The following is a 16,098-nucleotide window of genomic DNA, read 5'->3' as shown; positions in this document are numbered from 1 at the left end:
TTCCCTTTATATTCCCCAACTCTCTCTACTTTGCACCCTCCCCCCACCCCAGGTACAACACACAGGTTAGAAATACAGAGGAGAGGACGGTTCCAATAATATGGAAATTACTTGGCTGAAAGGAGAAGGTGAGTTTGCAATTAAAAACATGAACACTCATTGAAAGTGGTTTAGTATTCATATGTTAAAAAAAAAAAAATGACCTGAGCATTGCCACTACAGCTTTCATTACTTAATGTCTACAGACCAATAGAGAAAGAGCAGCTCTCTCTCTGTGCGCAAGTGTGTGTGGGTGTGTGTCTGTGTGTGTGTGTCTGTGTTTGCCTGAGAGTAGGCGGCGGAGGAGGAGGAGAATGAAAAGGATTTAAAGGGGGGAGAATGGGTGAAGGGGAGGAGGAATTCCGTGTCTACTCCATTAGATTGATTCATCAAATAGACCGTATTGTATTTGTCACTTCCCACAAGCCTATTGATCAGTCAGTATTGTTAAGAAAATAAAATCCAAAAATAATGTTGATTTTACTGATTCCCACACTTGTTATCCTGAGCACTTTTCATGCTCCAGGCAATGGATTAAGGCTACAAATGACAAGAGGCTTGTCTGTCTTCCATGGATTACTCTCTATAGACATTCATTCTGTGGAGGAATTCATGTCACTTTGGGATTATTTAGGAGATTGGACTAATGGATTATTCTATCGAAATATCACATATGATTATTTTAAATACTTTAAATAGTTGTGCCGTTTTCACTAATATGTATTTCAAATATTTATTTTTCTCCTGCTCTTGTTACCTCAAGTAGGAGAGCAAGTTTATATTTGTCAAAACTAAACAGGATAAGCAAATTTAGAAATGTATCCATTTCACTTGTGTAATGTCTAATCCTGAAACATTTTGATGTGTTCCAGGAAAAATAAAAGATTGTAGGTAAAATTCAGATAAAAGAGGGTGAGAATTGACTCCACGGAGAAGAAAGACAATCTATATTTTGGACCACAAAATCAGGACAGAATTATTTCATTTTCTAAAATAAATAATTTAAAATTGAAGTCAGAATTGGGTACCATAGACACCCCCATGTTTATATCCAAACACAGGTTTCTTTTTTTAAAAAACTCTAATGTATTTATTTGCATTTGATATTTTTCTTACTCTGAAATTTTTATGATCTTTAGGTCTTTTCAAATGTTTGAAAGTTTAATGAATTCACATTTACTTCTCTGTAGATTTTTTAATTCAAAACATGTAGAATAGGAAGTTCTTTATGTAAGTATAACTGTTCTAGACTGATTACATTATAAAAATAGAAAAGTGTGACCACAGATAGACTTTTTTTTTTAATGTAGAAAGAAAGAAAGAAAAGGAGGGCAGGGAGGAAGGAAGGAATGTACTACGTGCCTGAAAAATATTTACCAAAGTATTTGTTATATTATATTTCTACTGATTTCTCAATTGACATTGGGGATAAATAAAGTTGTTTTCCATGTTTTCCTTATACACCAAACATGTGAGGGATAATCAAGGTTAAACCTATTTCCCAGTTGTACACAGGGTGTGTAAATGCTCAGTCGTGTCTGACTCTGTCACCCTATGGACTGTAGCCCCCAGTCCCAAGACTGTCCTTGGGATTCTCCAGATAAGAATACTGGAGAAGGTTGCCATTTTTGTCTCCAGGGGATCTTCCTGATCTAGGGATTGAACCCTCATCTCCTGCGTTGGCAGGTGTATTCTTTACCACTGTGCCACCTATTTCTCAGTTGAAGTAGGTGCAAAGTTGAGGTGGACTTGGGTGGGTGTTTATCAGAATCTATCAACATCTGCATGCTTGAAATGCGGACTTTGATTCACCTCCTAAGAAACATCACTCCCTACTCTGAGAATATGTGAACTCAGCCCTGACACAGTCAAGCCTGCTGTATTTACCACATTAACCATTGATCTTACTGCATTACTTAAATTTTTAAAAGTCAGAAATAATATATTGACCTTTTAACACTGTATTTTTAAGGTACAAGTGAAAAATCTTATTTTGTTTCTCTTAAAGCAATATCTCTATTTTCAATTATTTTCTAACCCACAATCTACATCATATGCTATAATTAACTCTACTTGCAACTGAGCTCCTAATATCTTCTTAAATTTCAAGTTTTCAGATGTGACTAAGTTCTGCTACAGAGTCAAATTTGAGCAGGTGTTTAATATGGTGATCATGCTGTTGTATACATTTCTGTCAAATAAATCTGTAGTTTTTAATCTCGCCTCACTCCATATTGAGATGGATTACAGAGACTTCCAAGTATAAAACTCTGACAGGCAGTTTTCTGGGTGGTGAGCTTGATTTTCTAGAGAAGCAACTCTTCCAACTTCACTACAGGTTGGTTAACTCTTCTTTCTCAATTAAGATTGGTATAGTCGTAGAAAATACATGTTAAAGCAATTTCCCATAGGAAATGTATTTTTGATCTTTTCGTTTATTAGCTAAAAGCAATGTGTACATTTTAAATGTCTACTTCATATAGTTTATTATTTATTATAAAACACACTGAGATGGTAATAAACATTGTGATTTAATAGCAGAAATTGTTCTAATTTGTGAGATGGTATTTCAAGTGCTTCTCCAGTTTATAGACACCCTGATACTTTCTGTGAGTGGTAGGCAAAAATACTTGCTATATTTGTACATAAAAGAATATAAGGAGAAACATTGTTCAGATATAATTAAAAGATTGAGTGGAGTAAATGTACTAGAAGTTACAGTGTACATCATTAAACACACCTGTCTCTCCCTGCAATCCCACTCCACCACGGTTAGATCTAGAAACACCCTCAAAATGTGTGCCACCCACAGAACTAGATGCCTCTTTAAGAGAAACTACTGAGTTAAGAATTTCAAAACGCGTTGGATAACCAGCTCTCCTACAAAACAACACCAAGAAGGAAAACAAATACTAAAAAACAAATAAAAATTTCCATAGTCTTCCCAAGATGCTATTCAATTGAGTCAAGGGAAAAAAAAAAACCAACAAACTGTATTAGTTTCTATTCAACATCTGCTATTTCCTTTTTTTTGTCTTCAAAGGAATGCTTCATTAGTATATGAGAAAGGCCTATGATCAACAGAATTATAGCAAATGTCAGAGTACAACATTTGCCCTTGCTCTGACATCTCATGCTGGAAATTCATTTTTAATGAGGGTTTTTCTGGTAAGGGAATTTGAATCTCTCTCTCTCTTTTTTTTCTAAAAAAGAAATGTGTGGGTGAAAACATTCTTTAGAAGATCAGAAGACATCTTATTAATTGGGGAAACTAAATAGTTGATGTATTATTCATTCTAGCCAAAAAAAAAAAAAATGATAGTTATTTAAGGACTACTGTGGTAGTCGCTGAGAACTGGGGGTGGCAGGTTAAAAGCAATATTTAAGAAATTAAATTAAACTTTTTATAATCTGACCCTTATGAATGCTTTTAGTATAAGCCACATGTGAAAGCATGAGTTGAGAAGAGAGACTGGTAAGAACCAAAGGGAATTCAATCTCAAGGGAAGCATTAACTCCTCCCTTCCCCTCCTACACACCCATGAACACAGATCTCAGTAAAAGAATCGAGTAGTTCCTCCAAACTGAATTTTCAACAGTGTAAGCAAAAAACAGTTTTATGTTTTTTCTTGTGACATCAACGTTAATTATATTTAAGGTAAATAGGGACTTGAGATAAAGGCCCTTTTGTTTTTCCAATGAATTTACATGATAGATGTTAAATCAACTCAGGAGTTCAGAAACTGGCCAGTCACATTATTTGTGACTTTAGGTTTAAAAAAAGTTTAAACAATTAAGGGGTATCAGAAATTGCAGGAGGAGGCTCTTTAGTGTTCAGGTAAAACGATAGCTTCTCTTTCCTTGAGGATTTGAATCACAGGGCTAGCAGGCAAGTTTTATTTCACTTGTGTGGGGAACAGAAGAGAGTGACCAAAAAAAAAAAAATGATGTATAAAATTTTGTTTATGTTTAGTGTCTATGCAGCCAAAAGTGGCTAAAATCTAGTTACAGGAATGGGATTTATCATTTCCACAGTCTCTCTTTTCTTTCAATTTCTTAAATCAATCATATTTTTCAACATTTCAAAATGTTTTGCACATGGGATTTTTCCTTTTTCACCTAGTTAAGGAGCAGAATCACTACAGCTTCTTTATTCGATTATCTGATAAGTGAACGCAGTTTTCCTGAATATTAATATATTGAAATAATACGACACGGAAATACCTGTGTAGGTTTTTGCTATTGTGGTTGTTGTTTTGTTTTGTTTTTAAGTCAGAGTGTCTCCACCTCAACTCAAATGGAACAAGAAAGTTTTCAAGTGAGACAAAAATCCCATTGTTAATACTGATCAGTACAGGGTAGGCAGTGAGGAGGAAAAAATGAGGCGTCCGTGGAATACAAATGAAATGAGCAGGTTGGCTGTTGAGTGTTGCAGGATATGAAGTTATTAGTTATTTGCTTTCAGCAAAAGCATAGCACACAGCTTCTCACTGAATAAATAAATAAGCAGATCTGTACTAAGCAAACAAAGTGAAGAAACTGCGCAGTATTGTTTAAAGGATTACTTTACATCTGACTCAGGCAAAGTAAATGCATAGTTTCTCTTTGTTACCACTGAAAAGAATGTGGCACCTCAGATTAACTTTACTAAAATCTGTATGTTCTAGGAAGGGAACATTTTTTTCCCTTCCTTTTATTTAAAAAAAAAATGCTTTTAAAGAGTTTGAAACTGATAAGGATAGGGAAGAGAAATGCTGAAGCCTAGAATTAAAGCTCCTTAAAAGGGTTTATTATAAAGGCAAAACCAAGTGTTTGGAGGATGGTGACTCAAAAACTACAGAGCATTCTGCTTTTCAAGGCACAGATTTCTTCAAATTGCAAGAGTTAGGAAAGACTTCAATTGTTTTCTTCCCTATCTGCATTGTTTCAAGTGTTAAGTATCGTTTGGTCTAGTCTATGCCCTCCATTTTCTTCTTTTGTGATGTGGGGGTGGTGTCAGAATTATATGCCCGGTTTCATTTCACTGTCTTGGATACAGAAGCAGCTGTCACCTTATGGGAGAGATTAGGAAATGCCTTGTTTATTAGTTACCCATTATTATTATTATCTATAAGTTATTTATATAGAACATTCAAGTCTTCCCCATTTTCCTCTGGAAGTATTCAAAGAATAAGTCTCCTTGAAAATCAATTGACAAAAATTCATTTTCTCATTTCTACCACACCAATGAAAAGGGAAAATAACATCAATACGTCCAGCCTTGAATCTTTTTAAGTTACAGATCCAAATTGAAAATGGTTTGACTAGCGGACTTAAATGGCAAATGTGATTACACTCTTGCTTGTTTTTTCAAAGTTGATGTATAACTTTAGTAACTTAAAGCACTTAAATGTCCCTCAAATACCTCAAATATCTAATAGAATATTATAAGACACTCTTTGCAGCATAAAAATAATGTTCACTACACAAAATTTTAACTCTCTTATCTTAAAGTTTAGCAATTAACAGTAATAATTTGCTGATGATACATAAGAAAAAAACCCACTAGTTAATTTTTAAACTTAAAAACTTAACTTAAATTTTTAAACAAGGGTAATTCTCATTGTGTAACTTTGTAGAAATAGCATTTGATGGTTTTTGATAGAATCACATAGTTTGGTAGTCTTGCTTTGACATATTAAATAGTTACTGCCAATTTAATAATGCTGTGAAACCTATTTAAATTTCCTTAAACTAAAATAAAAACACTAAAGAGAAATAATAAAACTAAATTTGAGTGAATCAAGCTAAATGTGGTAATCTATTTCTTAGACTGACAACATGAGTTGTAGGTGTTGCCACTGTGTGTAACCCAGCACAGCTAAATTGGTTTTAGAGACACAATTTTAGATACAGATATATATATTCTTTCTTTACTCTCAAATCCAGTCACTTTTGAAACAATTTCAGGTCTCATATTTCTTGCATTGTTTCTTTTATATTTACCCATTTATTCAACAAGATTTTGAGAATTGCCTAGGTGTCAATCATTTTGTCTTGTAAAACAAATTACATATTTTTTGAGAATTAGTGATATGCATTTCTGATAACTAATGCCTATTTATCTTTGTAAAAAACTTCTCTACCATAAATATAAAAAAATCTACAAAGCTTTCTGTACTTCTCTGGGGCTGGAGAGAGATTTATTTATTTACTTATAATACTTTTCTACTGCTATTTTCTTTTCATCAAATCCTGTGTCCGTTTTCATTCCTTCTAGAAATATTTCTCTATTATTGTGGAAGATGCTACCTGATGACAGAATGTCTGCACATTTTGCTGGATTAATTCTGATCAGAGGCTACTGTAGTCTCCTAAAATTAATATGCTTATATTAGGATTTCACAGTAGGAACTCAGGGCACAGGTTGCTTTAAGAAAAAAAGACTTGCATAAATTTTCACAATGCTTTGTGACTGTTCTGGAAGCTTTCTCCCCTATGATTCTATGGTGCTAGGTGCATACATCTATTTTAGTTCTTATTACTTTGTATTATAATAAATTTCCTCAACAGACTCTAATCGCAAAGAGAACAGAAACTTTTTCTCATTATTTTATTTTCATTGCTCAGCATAACTTCTGGCACAGAGTAAAAAATCTATTAATTAACAGATTAATTAATTAATTAAAGAGTCAGGGGAAATATATGCTAGGTAGGCCCAGGAATCTCACAATTTTAATAAATAGTTTGGTAGAAATGGTTTCTTTGCAGATACAATTATACTAGTTTTCCACGTTCCTATATTAAACATGGATTGGAGTGCAGACATTGAGAGATTTCTAAATTGTTCATTTAAAATGCTGCTGAAGAAACCATATTATAGTCTATAAAGTATCTTTTGGTCTTTTCTTCAAAGCATGGAAAATTTTGCTACTTTGTTATTATTATTTTTATTCAATATATATTTCTTCTCATAATTAAGACCTCTCTTCAGATTCCCTATAGCCCAAAAACTATTAAAGTATGTTGCTAGTATGAACATTAATCAAAATGAAAATTCTACAGAGTTAGCAAATATATAGTGTTTTCAAATGGCAGTAAGTTCTCACTTTTTTTTTTTATTTTCAAAATTTAGAGATGTTTATAAAACTCCCAGAAAGAAAGTCACCAAAATTGTGAAAGCCACCATAATACATATGAGATAGGACATCTGGATTTAAATCACAAGATCACAATTTGTAGCAATATGATTGAAATTTTAGTTTCTTTAGCTAGAAAAGATATTGGTCATCCCCTGCTACCTAATGGCATTCAAGGTAGAGTTCCCACCATAACAGAGCACGTCTTCAGACTCTGCAATCACAGATTTTGACCAAAACCTCTGAGCATGAGAAGTGAATACGGACGGCCAAGGTGACAAGTAAATATTGTTGGTAAAATACAGCAATTCTAAAATGCCCTTTGGAGAAAGAAAAGACAATTCTTTGAGAATCATTGCAAAAGCTAGATGGAAAAAGAAGAAAGGCGCATATAGACTGTTATTACTTTGGGGTGTTGAAACATTGTACATTAAATATTACATGCTAGATTTTAAATGCACCAAATTTACATTTCAAGAATAAGATAGCTAAATTAAAATATGAAGACTAGAGAAGGCAGCAGCAAGTAGAGAACCTCTGCCTTAGATTAACAAGCATGTGGTTGCCTTCGCTAATCAGCCTTCCACCCATAGGCAGCTGCAAATTGAAGGAGAGCAGCATTTCACATCTTAATAAATCACTGGTGACTCACTTGGCCAGATGTGGGTTTGAGATCCTCCACCTTTCACAGCTTATACAGTACAGAAAGAATTGTATCTTTTATGGTAACTCAAGCTTTAAATTAGTAAAAGACCCATTACTAGCACTAAATCCTCAATATGCAAGGTTGTTTTTTTTTTTCATAATCTAAGTTGCAAACTTCATGAATCCGTATTTACATTTCAGAGCAAATTATTTTCCCAGAGAAGTGTCATGCTTAACTTTGGAAGCAGAGAAGTTTAGGTCAACAGGTGAAACACCTGTACAACTATTACGGGAATATTTCCTGCTACTCTTTATATTTTAAGACATTACATCTTATAGGTCATCAGCACTCTTTAGTATTTTAACTGTTCAAATTTTGTTTCATGCTGTTTTCAGAACACTAGGGAATCTTGATTGGCTGGTAAATAAGTTAATTTTCCATTCTAGTGGAATGTTTTACTATAATAGTTTCAACAGGAACATTTTCCCTTTTATCTTTATCATTACTGTTAAAACACAATGGCAAAAACAGGACAATGATTGATATTATACAATTATCTTTGAACAGTTTCTCGAATTAACAAATGGATACCCACAATATATCACTTAGATTCACAAAATAAATTGTTATGTATATATTACATTATAAAATAAGTCCATTTTGTATTTATTTTTCACTCTAATTGCCAGATATTAAAACATTAATAAATATGAAAATACAATTATCAAAATCTGAATAGAATTACAATTTTTATTTTTGTATAAGGATCAGTCCATTGCAAAGCTTTCTAGATTTATTAGCCATAAGTAGTGGGATTGTTAAGCAGATTTTAAAGAGAGACTCATGTTTTATAAACCTCTATGGAATTTAAAAAATCTGTCCAGTTGTATTCCCTCAAAAAATGTTGTGTTTCAAATGTATTTAGCAGCATTTTCAAATGTGAATTCAATAAATGTCGAAAGCCACTTAGACTCCTACTAAATTGAGTCTATCAGAAAGTGGTTCAAATATCACTAATTGTTTTATAAGAATAATCATATTGTAGCTTTAAACAAACTTAAGCTTCAGTCTACTTTAAGACTGGAGTGCCAGGATGAAAGTAAAGACCCTTCGGCTGAAATAGAGACTATTGAGTTACATTTAACAAGATGCAGGATGTGGCACTTGAGGGATCTAACACTGGCGGGCTGTGTGCCACCCCAGCAGCTAGATCAGGTTTCCTTTGCCTCAAATGATTTCAGAATAATTTCATAAAAATTACATGACTGACACTATAGCTTTCTTCCCATTCCTATGTATTTAAATGTCAATGTCTTCATAATGCATTGGAATCCTTTAAAAATACCAGAAAAGAAAGCAGTTTCACTTAGGTGAATTTTGTTATACAAATTCAGATGACCTTTTATTTACTCTAAAGGTTTTCCCAAATTGCTCTTACTTTTCTTTCTTTCTATTTATTTTATATGTTTTTTTTTTTTTTTGGTGTGTGTTTTCATTAAATGCATTTTGGGATACTTTCCACAGTCCTTTCTGTCAGCTGTAAATATGAGTGGCTGGGTACTGTAAAAAAATATGAGTAAGGTATCTTTTTCTATATACATTATCATTATAGTAAGTGTCCCCTTCCCTAGTTCATTCTATCTCTAATTTGGTTATTCTCCTCTTTAAATTCAATTCTCTAGAAAATCTTGCAAAATAAATTATTTTAACTCTAGTCATTCCAACACTCATTATGCATTATGAGCTAAATCTCTATACATATGTATTGTTTTGGGGCATGTTTTTATGTATTCATTCTGTCAGTATAGTGCACATATCATGAATATATTTGTCTTCAATAGCACTTTAATTATAGGACATCTTCAATGGTGATGGTCATATGGATTACTTCCTGTGAAGTTCCTAGGGCAATTTCTTTCCCACAATGGGTCCTCAATAAATGTAAGTGAATGACTTCCTGACTATTGTTATGGATCCTGGGAGATGCAGGATGGGGTTGGCAGCAAGAGACAAAGCTGGCTGTCAAAACTGTTATATTCAGATGAACAGCAAAATGTTGAAAGAGATCTTAAAGTTTTCAGAAGCACTCTGCCTATTCTGTCAAAAACTGATTGAAAGAATTGTATGTATCCTGAACTCAGGAAGATTGGTTTGAAAAACAAATCCCAGATTTCAAGAAACTGGTCAATGACTAATTTACTTCAATAATAAAGAAAAAAAAAAAGAGTAAAAACTCTGATGGTTTAAAATTACATTTAACTGAAGAGATTTACTATGTCTTAGTGTGGGATATGCAGAAATGTATCTTGTAGTTGAGTGATGAAATACTTTAAATAATAGAATTTCATTAGGTATGGGTTTGACACAAATGGCTTTCGTCTTGCCCAGCTCTCCCCATAAACTAAATATCATGTGCTATAACATTTAAAAAGTAAGTATTCTTCCGGTGCAAATAGATGTGGGAAAAACGTGTCACCCTTTTCCTGGGAGATCGGTGGTGCTGCTGGTGAGGCACACAGGTTTCCTTTCAACTGTTCTATGCTACAGAAGTAGCACTATCAAAGAATAAGGCTATATATGTAAGGAGGGTCATAAAACAGTGAGATGGTGAGGAGTTTGAAGTTAAGTGAACATGTTTTCCACCAAGATTTTAAAGCATTTTAGTCTAATGTTTTTTATATGTGCATGTATGCAAGTATGTATGTAAACCCATCTATATGTGTTTATATATGATTATATGTATATATCTATATATATACACACACACACACATATATATATATATACACATATACATGCTGAATATAATTCAACAAGAATTGATTGAATTTCTGTGTCAGTCATTCTGTGCTAAAATTGTAAAAATTCAAAGACAAATGAATACAACCCTACCATGATGGATTCACAACTGAGCTGGAGAGGCAATGTAAGACCAGCCTCTTAGAAATACATACCAACAATCTCCTAGATGCCATTCAGTTATAAATGTTAAGCCATATACAAAAGATAATTAATCTCATTTTTAAAAAGTATTTATGTACTTCTAAAAAAAGTGCTTAGGTACTTTAAAAAGAGTACTTAGGTATTTTTAGGAAGTGAGGTATTTTTTCAATAATGTGTAATAAAATATTTTTCTTTTTTCTTGAATGATACAAATCCATGTGTGATTTCTGCATTTTAAGTACAAGTAAAACAGTTGTCTTTGACATATATCCTTATCCTGAAAAATTACTGCTCTCAGATTTTAATCTTGGAAAAAGCGATAAAGGGTATTTTCAGAAATCAGATTCAGGATGCAGAAAACTTCAGGTTTCTGATTAGTGCATTTTAAATGGGTCTAAAGGTAAATACCATCATGGACTGTAGCCTACCAAGCTCCTCAGTCCATGGAATTTTCCAGGCAAGAGTACTGGAGTGGGTTGCCATTTCCTTCTCAAGGGCGTCTTCCCAACCCAGGGATCGGACCCAGGTCTCCCGCACTGTGGGCAGACTCTTTACCATCTGAGCCACCAGGGAAGCCCATGTATATTTAATGTTCTAAAAATAATGTTCAAGTTCTAAACAGTATGCTTGATAAAACTAATGGGATAGTGGCTTATACACCTTCATTCAATTTTAAATATAAAAAATTATTTTCTTGGTGACTAATACTTGCATTCTAAAATTGTTTCTGTTTTGCTTCTGAGTGTTTTATTTAGTATTTACTGGAGATGAAAAACCACTTTTCAGACTTACGTTTTGTTATATATACCTGGAAAGAATCTAGAATGAACTGAAAAACAGAGATGAATTCTATAACACCTTCTCATTGATCCTGTTAATTTTTGAAATGAGTCTTCCACATTGCTCAGTGGTTCCAGTAGAAATGACAACAAAAGACTCCATTATTTAACCATTTCATGTAATGGGGTGTGTGTGTGTGTGTGTGTGTGTGTGTGTGTGTGTGTGTGTAGTAGGGGAGCTGTATGTAAGCTCAAGTTTGACACAAGTACCTGAATTGTTTTTTTTTAAATAGCAAATAAGGAGGCAGTACAGTGTGATGAAAGAAACCTGGCCTGAGTCCCATTATCAGCTTGGGCACTAATGAGTTATGTGTTATTAGATAATGAACTTCTTGGGGCCTCAATGCCTTCTCTATAAATGAGTTAACCAAATGAGATATATTCCACTTTTGATTCCAGCTAGTGCTGAAAATACTATATTCTGTAGTATATTTCCAAGCCATAGTCTGAAGTGTATCACTTAACATTTTAGCAATGTTTAGTGATTTTAGTTAGGAGTAAAATTTGATAATTCATATTATTCCATGCATAACTGTAATATCAGTTGGGGAATAGTAAATCTAATATATTATACTGTGTCATGAAAATACTTATGATAGTTCCAATGTCAAATTATTACTTTATTAAATAAAACTTAGTTATAAAAATATCTTCTATACTAGTTTCTGAAGTAGGTATTTGGGATGAAAGTCATTTGTGTCGGTCTGATGTTAAATGTAGTTGGCATGATGCAGAACAATTTAGCTGAGGTTGAACTGAACTGAAAGGAGACCAGTCCTGGGTGTTCATTGGAAGGACTGATGCTGAGGCTGAAACTCCAATACTTTGTCCACCTCATGCAAAGAGCTGACTCATTGGAAAAGACCCTGATGCTGGGAGGGATTGGGGGCAGGAGGAGAAGGGGACGACAGAGGATGAGATGGCTGGAGGGCATCACCAACTCGATGTACATGAGTTTGGGTGAACTCTGGGAGTTGGTGATGGACAGGGAGGCCTGGCATGCTGCGATTCATGGGGTTGCAAAGAGTCGGGCACGACTGAGCAACTAAACTGAACTGAACTGAAGGTTTCTGGAGAGTGTTTACTGTTTTATCATTTGGGTAGGAAAAGTTAAATATCTTCTTCAGAATGGGTTAAAAGAGATTGTAGTGCACAAATTCAATTTATATTTCTCTCATTTGGTTATATTAAGATATGCATTTCATAGAAGGGAAAACACAAATAATGATAATAATTTTAATTCCACTTATTTTAATGGCTATCTATCAATCATTTACAGATACTGAAATAGTTGCTATGGGGAAGAAAGGAAATGAATTAGATGTGATTCCTGCCCTTGAGGAGGTCACAGTCTAGTAGGGACAGTTACAACAAAAGAAGATAGAAACACAAAATGCGAATTCCTCAGATGGAGCAGATGACAGGCATTTAGCCCAGCTGGGATTTTATAGAGGCTTCCTGTGGGAGATTGTGCCTGAACCAAGTCTTAAATGATGAGTAAGAGCAGGTGAAGAAAGATGAGGTGGTCCTGCTAGGACTTCAATCAAAGCACAAAGCCACAAAATAGGAGAACATGTGTGAGTGCAGGAAATGGGAGCAATTTTGCCATTAACAGGGTATAAATCGCAAAGAGAAGAGAAAGGAGAAATCAGCAGGGGCCAACCAAAGAAGTGTCTATATAGCCATGCTTATAACTCTAATATAGGTGATGAAAAGACACAGAAGACATCCTAGAGGAGAAAGCCATTGAGAAAATATTTTCTTTTTAGATAAATGAGCCTGGTTGCAGTGTGAATACTGTAATAACTAGCAACAAGCCTGAAGGTAAGAAGGCCAAGTAGGTTTCTCTTGTAACAGTCTAGAGCAAAGGTAACAAGGCGAGGTGACAAGGCATCGAATCATGGCAGTAGAATATGCAAAGGAGAGAGAAATCAAATAGAAATACGAAGGAAGCATGCTAGTCCTGATGAAATATTTGATAGAGAGGATGGCAAAGTGGAATTTTAAATTTCTTATGCTGTTATTACAATATTGTAAATGTCGTACACAATGCAGTTATTTCCAGTAATTCTCATGCTTTTGGCAAGGATGAATAGTTATTAATTGAAATCAGTAAGAAAAGAAGGTGAGCAGATATGCTTGAGCAAAGAGAACAGAGTTCAATTGTGAACTTACTGGTTTTAAGAAGATTACTAAGTATATATTTTAGGTTCATATAAGCAGTTTAGTAAATTAGTCGAAAGCTCAAATGTCAAAGATTGGAGTCTATCTAGGGATTACGGTCAATACAGAGAGAAAAAGTGGGCTGAGGACAGGACTCTGGATGACCTTAAGGAACAGGCACAAGAAGGGAGCCCCAAACAGGGGATATGACAACTTAAGCATGGAAGGATAGGAAAAGCAACATCATGGATATCTAGTCAGAAACGTAAGTAAGTCAGCCAAATGTGGGAGAGGGATGTGGAAGCCGTCCTATGCAAATTCTGTTTGAAAAGGTGGTTTGAAAATCATTCTTAGTCCCTACAAGAACTGAGTCAGAGGTGGGAACAGAAGCCAGATTGCAGTGGGTTTTATGAAAATCAACTACAAGAGAATTAATAGTTATCTGATTTTGTTTAATCAGCTTTCTGCCTTTCTCAAATATAAAATGACACATAAAAATTCTTTACCTTCCTAGTATCTTGAATTCACAATGAGATTTGAAACATCTACTCTGAAAATGGAAACAATTTAAAACACATAAAAGTTTTCATTTATCATCACTGCCCTGGGGAATTTGATTATCTTTTTTCCAAATGACTTGATTTAATTTATCTTTTAAAAAAATTTTTCCCCAAGTGTTATTACAGGCTCCTCATAGAAGTTGATTCACTGATTACAGTATAATATTATGCCCTTAGTTTTTATGGTAGGATGATATAACAAATGATCTCAGGAGGAATACTCTTCCAATGTCTGCAAAACCACTATTCATTATACCAGTCAACATCTCAAATAATGATACACATGATAAATTCCTCCAAGAATTTAATGCCAGGAAGCTTTTCTCTGATGAAGCACTGATATATTACTTTTTGATCAGTCAATGAGAACTTATTTCTTTTTAACCTTGGTTGATAGGAAATTCAAAATGAAATTTAATGCTCACAGGTAAAAACCAAGTTTTTCCAGTTTCCTAGTTAATTCCTGGAGAGCACCTTTTCTTTTTGAGTTTTCTTATTCTGTACTATTTTAGTCATATATATATATATATATGTCTATTTACTGAAGTCCTCTTCAAATGTGATTAAAAAAGATTAATTAGCAACAATAAAATAATGGTAATAAGGAATTTGATCAACATTTTATTTCATTTTCTATTCTTTTCTTTTGAAATTTCTTTTCCCTGCCACATAAGCACATGATAGAAGAAAAGTATATTTTGGGTATTATGTTATTAAAGCTAAATTTCTTGAGTATATAAAGTCAACCATTTCCTTCTTTTTTCATATACTTAATTTCAAGGAAAGCAGTACAACAAAACTCAATTCTAGCTTGAGGAACATTGCCTATTAATTTACTATGCTTATCATTTTTAATTATATAATCCTTAGCCTAGAACAAATATCAGTGGTGATTTTTCTTATAAGACATTTAGCTGCATTTAGAAATACTTGAGATTGTAATTATTTCAAACTAATTTTCAAAATAGTATTCTCTTTTAATAGAATACTTTCAGTGTGTTGCCCTTATGCTTCATTGTCCCTAAACAGCATTTTCTAAGAACAGTATGAAGACTGGTACGTGCAAATAATGAATATAAATTATGAAATAAGGAATACCAGCTATGGACTTTTACAGTTTGAGTGTAGGCAGGAGAATTGTAGAAGTGGAATTGATATTAAAACTAGCAAAATCTCCTTCTTTTTATAAGAAGTCCCCAAATATTCTTTACAAGATAAATCCCTCCCCATCTTTATGACACATCTCAAATGTCACTTTATCTCAGCCCTTGCCTAAAATTCTACACAGTTATCAGTGCCCATTTTTGGATTCCTGACATTCTGTTCTTAACAATTATAATGGAATCTCAAAAGACAACTGTAATGATTTGTTTAAAGTTCAGCTTCCTTCCTCTCTTCACAGAGAGGAATTATACCTTCTTTGCCATATAACCTAGGCAGTGAGTAAAGGGTACTTAGGAAAGCCTGGTTTTGAAACCTAAAATATATGAATGAAGGATGGAGGGAGGAGGCAGACATAAGAGTGAAAACTGGAGAATAATGAGGCATTGCTCTAGAATTTAAATGTCACTTTCTAGATAGTCAAGATGATTATAGAAATGGTGACATTTCTACTGATGACATAAGGTAGCAAGAATAAGAGTCCTAGTAAGAATTTGAAAATGTTGGAAAATAAAACTGTCTCTATGAAGTCACAGTTAAATCAACACAGTGACCTGGAGTTGCAACGCAAAATTACTGCTAAGACATCACCTGACTCTCAGAACAAAAAAAGCTTGAATTGAACATGC

General features: G+C 33.8%; 1 protein-coding gene across 2 annotated transcripts in view; it reads right to left on the bottom strand.

Annotated features, from left to right (window-relative positions):
• Window positions 1–16,098, bottom strand: part of SEMA3A (semaphorin 3A) — a 555,723-nt gene that overhangs the window by 255,622 nt on the left and 284,003 nt on the right. The window lies entirely within an intron of this gene.

This window comes from Bos indicus, chromosome 4, assembly GCF_029378745.1.
Source record: "Bos indicus isolate NIAB-ARS_2022 breed Sahiwal x Tharparkar chromosome 4, NIAB-ARS_B.indTharparkar_mat_pri_1.0, whole genome shotgun sequence".
Classification (NCBI taxonomy): domain Eukaryota; kingdom Metazoa; phylum Chordata; class Mammalia; order Artiodactyla; family Bovidae; genus Bos; species Bos indicus.
This window is presented reverse-complemented; position numbering and strand designations above follow the sequence as displayed.